Genomic DNA, 9850 nt, shown 5'->3' on the forward strand with positions numbered 1-9850 from the left:
GGTTGCACATCAATTAATTACATCTGAGGTTGAAGAGGAGCGCAAATGGATCATAGAAGGAGATGACAACAGACAGGGAGAACCATTTGGCAAAGATTATCTTGTAGCTGCAGCATACTGCCAAGTTGGCTCCAGTGATGAGGTAGGAAAGGGGCAGGGTAGCGATGAAGTCCCTGGCTGTATTTGGATGCCAGATATTGAAGATGAGGAATGTGAGGTAGAGGCACAACATAAGGATGGATGATCAGGATAAAGCAGGATGTAATTCATAACAGTTCACAGATGAGTGGAAGGAGCAACCACCCTGTTCCAGCATTTGACATAACTCAAAGGGTACAGGTATCCCCTTGTCTGCTCCCCAGAGCTTAGCTGTTTAGGTTTTGTTGACACATGTGCTGTACACCACACCATTGTCATTTGCAGTCCCTGCCTAATGCGTATCAAGTGTTAAAATACATCAGTCATTTGTGAACTATGTGAATGAAGAGACACATTACTTCTTATCACATAACTCATTGAAAGCAGCGCCTGAAGGCTAACAATCGACAGGAAGTGAGCTGTGCTCCTCCTTCTCCATTCAGCTCCTAACCTTTCACAGCTACCCCCACTATACAGGATTTCCCATCAGCAGCCTCTAGCGATAGAGATGAAAGTCTCTCAAGGGGTGTCAGAGGTTTATTGTAGATGTAGCATTCAGCAGGCAAGTTTCTATGCTCCAGCTGCTGGAGCAAAATAAGTACTCCCCCAGCTACCCCTATGTCCAGTGGCTCAATGCCTGCTTGGCAAAATTGCTGGCTTTACGAGCTGGTGAATTCACAAAAAACACTGAAGCTAGACTTTTGCCATTGAACATACAGGTAATGGCTAGAGCTTCTTGAACAATATGCTGTGCGCTCATGAATCAAACATAGAGTTGTTTGCCCACAGTAAAAACAGACATGCTTGGCCCAAACTGAAGATGGCATTTCAGAAGAATCTCTTACTAATTGTGAAGCATAGTAGGGAAAATGTTATACTTTGCTTCTTCAGAGATAGATAACTTGCTCTCATTGAGTCAGCTATAAATTCTGCATCGTATCAAAGTGTGCTTAAAGGGAATTTAGGGCCAGATGTCCATAATCTGATATTAAAAAGGTAATGGATCTTTGAACATTATAATGGTCGGAAACACACTTGCAGATCTACCAAGAAATCGAGGGATATAAACGTCCAACTCAAGGTCCTCATTTTAATCCCAATGAAATGTTCTGAGGAGAATCTAAATTGGGCAATTTGTGCAAGTAAACCCACAAACATCCTGGAGCGATACCACTTTGATAGCAACCACAAAAGAAGGGTTTATTTTCGGTGCTGGTTAATCTGGTACAGAAGAGGTAAACATGCAAAGTTTATGTAGCGCAGACCCTCTTCTGGTCCTGCTGTTAACCCAGGTTCTGATCCGTTGATGGTGCAAACAGCCAGGTATGGGGTATTATCAGCCAGGTGCATCAAGCCCCACTCAGTCCTCACACATTATTGAGGCAGATAGTGTATTTTTTTGTTTTTTTTATTTGTTTTGTAGAACTTGGATAGGGTTTGGGAAAGAACTTCGGGATACCCAGAACTAGCAACTTGAAGGAGGACACTATCTTGCAATGGTAAACTGAAATAAAGCAGTCTTCTGTATAGAAAGTACCAATAACTCAGCACAGGGGGCTCACACTATGGACACAGCCTTGGCAGAAGATCTGGCACAGTCCCTCTAGAAAAAGGGGTGCAAAGGCAGCAATCTCTCTCCTGAGATTTCTTTTAGACCTACTTATCATGTCACAGGCATGTTTCAGCTGACACTAGCACGAAAGTATCCCACAAAGATCCTCTTTGGATTGGTGTTTCTGTGACTTTGGGTGATCCTTCAGCTCCTTGGTGAGCTAGAATGTTTCAGAGATTTCTGGAAAGACAGGGAGAGACAGGCAATCCTGCAGCTACAGAACTCAAAATAGATGCAAAGCAATCCACAAGCTCCACAGCAAATCCTAAAAATGACAAAATGTACCTCTTACATATCTCACTAGCACCTAACTAGGAGGGTTGCTACATTTAAATTGAAGAAGGATAGTGTGAAGATTGTGGTTACCATGATGGTTATTATTTGGGTTACAGAGGGAATTATTATTGGGTTTAGGATTATTAGGAGGGTTGGTGTTAGAGTTACAGGTAGGGTTTAAGATTAAGGTTTTTGTGAGGAGTAGTGTTTGGATTTTGGGAGGGTTATTCTTAGGATTAATAGATGGGTTAGTATTAGGATTTTTTGGGTGGGTTAGTGTTAGGGTTACTGGGGGGATTAGTGTTAGAATTACAGGGAGGGTTAGTTGTAGGGTCTCACTGTTGGTGGATTGGGACTTTTCCAGGTACTAGCGATACAGGCCCTGACATCATTCAGCAAGTGTATTAGTATCGACTTCTTACACCATTTGTGGGACATGGGTATCAGTTTGAGGAATCTAGCAGCCGGATTATCAAAAAGGGAAAAACCCCTAAGATGTTTGATTTTTGTCAGGAATTGTTGCCAGGAGGTTTGTACTGAAAGGCACTCCCAGAAAATATGCATGGAAGACCTGGGATGTGAATTACACTGCCAACGTTAGATACTCTGGGACCAAACTGGCAAGTAACAATGGCATTCTGTACCATCTGGTAACAATTTATTAGATTTCTTGGTATTTGTTATTGATAGAGGCTTTGTGAGTGAAGAATAGTTTCCTGTTCTTCTGATTTCCTGTAAAAGTTAGCCTTAGGTTGTTTTCACACTTTTAAAGAAATCCTGGTTCAGCGTGTGAATAAGCTTCCAGTAGGAATTGGTAAGAAGGTGACAGGGTGCCCCAGTGGAAACAACAATATCTCTCCTGCGCTCGAGTGGTATGCGGGAAGGTGAATCTTCTAGGCGGTTTTATGACACAAATGAAGTGGTCTTGCTGCCCCCCTCAGGACCAAGAGTATCCAAAATTCACTACAAGAAAACAACAAGAGAAGGGCGCACAGACCTTGTACATTACCACTTAAAAGTTTATTTAAATCACAGAAGGGTAGCGTACAATATACTCACAAACGTAGCATATGAACAAGCATATAGGAAATGGGCACCGCTCGCTTCCAGGACACTTCTCTACTGCTGGATAGCGTGATGGCGTCCTCAAAACCTAATGTGGCTTACGCGTTTCGAGGGAGGACCCTCTTCCTCAGAGCCAAAATCGCCACTGACCCACCCTGCACTCCTAGGAAGTTATATATAACTTCCTAGGAGTGCAGGGTGGGTCAGTGGCGATTTTGGCTCTGAGGAAGAGGGTCCTCCCTCGAAACGCGTAAGCCACATCAGGTTTTGAGGACGCCATCATGCCCCAGTGGAAACACAGACCTGTTCATACGAGTTCAAAGCCCTAATAATGTGTCTGGGTTTAGGGAGAGAGTGTAGAAAATGAGACAGTTGACATTGACATTTAGCAAAAAAAAAAAGACAAAAAATAAATAAAATGCCAAAACTTTTGAAAAAAAAAAAGGTTTTCTTAGTTTCTGTTATATAATTTTGCAAGCAAAAATTATTTCCTGACAGATTCCATGGCAGCATACGTTCGGGTAGCCCCGACATCTCTCCTACCCTATAGGACCCCACTCCCATAAATCTTTGCTTCTTTTCAGCATTCATGTTTCTTTTTTCCTCCTCTGGAAGCACATGGAGGTGTGTTCCTACCTTTTGCATATTGGTATCGGGTTGGCATGAAGCGGCCGCGGAACTTGGGTCGCTGTTCCTCCACTAAGCCCTTGCTCTTAGCAGGGTATGGAGAGGGCAATTGAAGAAAACTTTGCTGGAGCATTGATGCTGGCCAGAAAACCCAGCTGCCGCGGGTGGCCCGGTATTGCCCAGAAAGTCTGGTGTTGTGTATCTGGTGCCTGACCTTTTCTTACTCCTGGTTCCCTGGTTCAGAAGCTGTGTGGTAGGGATGATCGAACGGTTCGGGTTGACCATCGGTTCGACCCGAACATTGACTGTTTGAAATTCGGCCGAATTCCGAACTTTTTCAGCAAACCGACCAAAATGCAATGGGACAGGAACTGGGCTTTAAAAGCCTGTGATTGGACCAGAACCATCAGTAAAAGCCAATTGAGGGGGCAGGAGAATGCTAGGAATGTGATTGGAGTGACTAGGGGGTCCAGAGGCCAATCATTAGTGAATACGCCCCCTAGTATATAAGATAGCCCCGCCAAATCTCTACCATTTTAATACAGGGCTGTGGAAGAGAGAGGAAGCAGTTCTGTTACTTCTGCTCTCAAAGTGTCATTTAGCAATTATTAGTGTGAGGAAAGGGATATCTAGTGTAGTTAGGGTACTATTTTCCACTATAGTTAGATTTAATAATCTAGTTTCTGTAGGGAAAGTGTTAAGTGTAAGGGGACCGTAGTGTAGTGTAGTGTAGGGTTAACTGACTCTGACTGCTATGGCAGGGTGACAAAACCCTTCCATTTCAGGGTGACCGCTATAGAGAAAAGATTGTTTCTCTTAGAACACTTATAGAACAGGATAGTGGCTTCGCCCCTGTCACCCTGCTTTTTGTTGCAGGCGTTTATAGGGCTTTTTTGAGGACATGTTCGGAGTCAGGCATGAACTTCTGTGTAGGGGTATATACACACACACACACACACACACACACATGTATGTATATATACACATACACATATATAGGTGTGAAAGTAGCAGAACACTATGCTTGCGCTAATGAAATAATTAACACCCATATGGCTTCTCTGCTATCACACCTATATATGTGTATGTGTATAAATACATATAAGTGTGTGTGTATATATACCCCTATACAGAAATTCAGATGTTTTGCCTGCCTCCAAAGACCCCAAAAAAATGCCCAAAAAAAACTCCTGCTGCAAAAACACACCTGGGCGTTTTTGTAGCTGGCGTTTTTTTGGGCATTTTTTGGGCGTCTTTGGAGGCAGGCATAACATCAGAACTTCTGTGTAGGGGTATATATAAACACACACATGTATGTATATATACACATACACATATATAGGTGTGAAAGTAGCAGAACACTATGCTTGCGCTAATGAAATAATTAACACCCATATGGCTTCTCTGCTATCACACCTACATATGTGTATGTATATAAATACGTATAAATACATATAAGTGTGTGTGTATATATACACCCCTATACAGAAGTTCAGATGTTTTGCCTGCCTCCAAAGACCACAAAAAAATGCCCAAAAAAAAACGCCTGCTGTAAAAACACACCTGGGCGTTTTGTAGCTGGCGTTTTTTTGGGCATTTTTTGGGTGTCTTTGGAGGCAGGCATAACATCTGTACTTCTGTGTAGGGGTATATATACACACGCACATGTATGTATATATACACATACACATATATAGGTGTGATAGCAGAGAAGCCATAGGGTGTTAATTATTTCATTAGCGCAAGCATAGTGTTCTGCTACTTTCACACCTATATATGTGTACAGTAAACCCCCCTCCATTGCGGGGGTTACGTTCCGGACCCAGCTGCGAAAAGTGAAATTCCGCGAAATAGAAAAACCCTATTAAAATGCATTGTAGGCATGTTTATTTTACTGTCACTGTACGTGTAGAAGCATTTTAAGGTCTTTAAACACACTTTTAAAACAATAGAAACTAATTTAAACACATAAAAGATACTAAGAGACATAGCAAGAGCTATGGAAAACACAAAAATATTTCATTTTTAATGATTTATATAGTAAAATAACATTACAAAAAAAAACGCGAATTACCGGGACCGCAAAAACTGAACTGCGATGGAGCGGGGGATTACTGTATGTGTATATATACATACATGTGTGTGTGTATATATACCCCTAGACAGAAGTTCTGATGTTATGCCTGCCTCCAAAGACGCCCAAAAAATGCCCAAAAAAATGCCAGCTACAAAAACGCCCAGGTGTGTTTTTTCAGCAGGCGTTTTTTTGGGCATTTCTTATGGGTCTTTGGAGGCAGGCAAAACATCTGAACTTCTGTATAGGGGTATATATACACACACACTTATATGTATTTATACACATACACATATATAGGTGTGATAGCAGAGAAGCCATATGGGTGTTAATTATTTCATTAGCGCAAGCATAGTGTTCTGCTACTTTCACAGGAGCGCTCCTACTTTCATAGGAGCGCTTCCATTCAGGAGCTGAGGATGGCCTCAACATTCCTGGGGGAGGCGTCTATTGACATCATCCGCCTTCTGGCCTGAGTTATATTGTCCTCCATCACTGCTAAATGCGCACTTTGGCTCCATCCCTGGATGGCCGATGCTGCGTCCAATGCCGTGTCCAAGCAGGTATGGTGCTGGATTCCTTTTGAGGGTTCTTCCCTCTTTGGGAACAAGTTGGATAATGCTATAACTTGGGTCACCGGTGGTAGGTCAGGGTTCCTCCCCCAGGATAGGCACCTGGTTCGCCAGAAACAGGCCCCACTGAGGAAGCAAAATGCAGGTAGTGCCAGGGAGACGGGTAGCTACAAGTCCGGCAAAAATTTGGGAGAAGCTGGAAGTCTAGGCAGTCCTTTTTTCAGAAAGCTTCTAAAGGAAATTCGTCTGGTGATTGGGAAGCTACCAAGTCCTTTTGAGATTGAGCCAGCCCAGGCATGCCGGGTGGGGGCTCATTTGCTCCGCTTCTGGCGTGTCTGACGGCCTCAATCCGGGACCCCTGGACCGTCAGTACGGTCTCTCTGGGGCACTCCTGGACCTTCAGCAGCACCCCCAAGCTCAGATTCGTTCCCACTTCACTTCCATCCTCTACAGAAAAAAGGCAGACTCTCCTTTCCTACGTAGAATCCCTGTTAACTCAGGGTGTCGTGGTTCCCGTTCCAGAAATCGATGGTTCGAATTTATAGTTCGAAAAAAGAACGGGACCTGGAGACCCGTAATAGATCTTACACATCTTAACCAGTTTATCCGCAGGGAAAAGTTCAAAATTGAGTCTCTTAAGGATCCAGCATTCAGTCCAGCCGGGAGACTGGCTAGCATCCATAGACCTGAAAGACGCATATTTTCATATTCCCATTGCAAAGAGTTTCCAGCGGTTCCTCCGCTTCGCCATCAGCTGGACCCACCTTCAGTTCACTTGTCTCCCCCTCGGGTATCAACGTTGCCTCGTACTTTTTCGAAAGTCTTGCTGGCGGTGGTGCCCTTGATCAGGGTTAGGGGCATCCGGCTGCATCACTATCTAGACGACCTACTCCTCCTGTCTGAGGACAAGTCCTAGCTTCTCGAGCACTTGGGTCAAGTCATTACCGTTCTCCAGGAAATCGGTTGGATCCTCAATTTCGAGAAAAGTCACTTGGTCTCTCGTGTTTCTGTGGGCTCAGTTCAATACAGTGGAAAGCACAATCTCTCTGCCCGAGGAGAAAATTCCAGTAGTCCAGGACAGGATTGTACTCGCTCTCTCTTCTTCCCATCTCATTGCCCGGCAGTGCCTGAGGGTAGTAGGGACTGGTGAAATGGGCATTGTGGAGGATGCCGCCCTTCCAGAGAGGCTTCCCTCAGGGCACTTAGTTCAACGCATCTTTCTAACTTCGACCATGAGGAGGTGCCTTCCCTGGTGGTTGCTACGGGAGAATTTCCACAATTGTCATTCCATAGCTCCCATTTCATGGATCACGGTAACCTTGGATGCCAGCAAAACCCGCTGGGGAGCTTACTGTCTGTCAGAAATGGCGCAGGGCAGATGGCCCTTTCCCTCCCGCGGAGTAGTCTCCAATGTCCTAGAACTTTGGGCTGCCTTCAAGGCACTCCAAGTCTTTTGTCATCTGACCCAGGGGGCCTCGGTAATGCTCAGGCTGGACAACACAATGGCAGTGACCTAGGTGAAGAGACAGGGGGGATCTTGCAGCCTGTCTTTGCTCCAGGAGGTGGAGCCAATTATGTCCTGGGCACAGAAGAACCTGTCCAATCTATCGGCAGCTTATGTTCCAGGAGTACAAAACGCGGAAGCGCACTTTCTCTCTCGGGTCAGGCTCCACAACAACGAGTGGTCCCTCCACCAGGAAGTTTTCGAGTGAATTCAGTCCCTGGGGTTCTCTCTGAAGGTTGACCCCTTTGCAGCCCCCTGCAACAAGAAACTTTCAAACTACTACACAAGCTTCTGAGATCCCCGGGCCTTCGGAGTGGATGCTCTCATGGACCGCTGGAGGTTTCGCAGAGCCTATGTCTTCCCACCGGTCCCAATTATTCTTCAGTTTCTCCGGAGGCTGAGGATGGAAACAGTGGAGGTCCTAGCGATAAATCCGTACTGGCCCAACAGACCCTGGTTTCCTCTTCTGATGCTTCTCAGCCTCCGGGATCCTATTCCCCTACACGAGGTCGCAGTGAACACAAAGTGACCAGGTCACTGGGACCATGTCCAGCACGCCGGAGGGTCTTCCAGAGCCATCTTTGTTTTTTCCACAGTGTTTTCATTGGGTTACCCCCGACCCTTGGAGGGCAGCAAGGTCTGTGCATTTACCCGGAGCTACAGAGACCCTAGGCAATATCCACTGCCATCATCACTTTTGAGCGCAGGAGATTTTGTTTGTCATTAGAGCAGTACAGTCACTGCAGTGACACTGTGCTGCTCTGGGGAAGTAATCAGGTTTTTTTACACTAATATTGCTTATTACAGTGATGATCACTGTATAAGCAATTATTTTTTTCTTTGTGAATGGCATCCATTAAAAAAATAAATACATTTAAGAAAGTATTAATGATTAATGTGATAGCTGTGATTGGCCACAGCTATAACATGGCACAGGCCTGCTGTGATTGGCCCTGTACCTGCATCACTATGACCAATCGCTGTGATCACAATAGTACACTATGAATGAAAGTTATTATGTACGACTCATTGCTGTGATCGCAGCGATTACATGGTACCAGAGCTGGCCTGGTACAACAATCTGTGATCCTCTGTGTCCACAATAGGTCACACTGCTACACAGCCACTAGACCATGCTCTAGATGCGCAACAGGGAGGATGTCATATGAGATCCACCCGGGATATCAGTGCCACCGCCCGTATTATTATAGCAGGGCGGAAGAGAAGTGATTAAATATGACAGAATTACCTTTCCTGTTTAGGTGCCAGGTTTAAAGCTGAAATCTGGGCAGATATAACAGGCATAAATTAAAGCAACTCTGTAATCAATAATACATCCTTAATGTATTTTTTTTTTTTTAATGCAAGCAGTGTAACTACTTCAATTCAACCTGATATCAGAGTCTTGGAGTATTTTGCAGGGCTTTAGTATGGAAGGGAAGAAAGCTGGGGCAGGTCCAGGATGAACGGGGTTCTGAGGAAGTGGGTTTGATGATGCTAGCCATCAGACTGAGGGCATCTTGTGGTGGAAAGGAATTATTTTGCAAGGAGAGTTCTAAATTAAAAGTGAATACTGCAACAAATGATGTTTTGTCTTCTAATGGGCTATTAGTTTTTATCTAGTTATTTTTGGCCTTCTGCTTTACAAAAGGATTGACATATTGATCATTTCACACAGAACACAATCATGTCACACAACAGCAGTGCCACCTTCATTCATCAACTGAGAGAGAATTAAGCAATGTGAAAAGGGCGTTGTCACAAAAGATAATAAAGATAATTGTTGAAACACTGGAGTTTTTGGAATGGGCTGTGTTTACTTAGGCAGGCACAGAATTCTTCAGTCTGAAAAGTTCCTTTGTAGGCTACATATCTGAATTCCTTGTGCACTCCTGCAGTCATAGCTCAGAACTCTGTATGACGACATTCCACAGTCAATTACACAATATTGTCACCTTGCAAATCAGTATGTTCTATAGTGG

The sequence above is a fragment of the Pelophylax lessonae genome (assembly GCF_965119305.1).
Source record: "Pelophylax lessonae genome assembly, chromosome: 11".
NCBI lineage: Eukaryota > Metazoa > Chordata > Amphibia > Anura > Ranidae > Pelophylax > Pelophylax lessonae.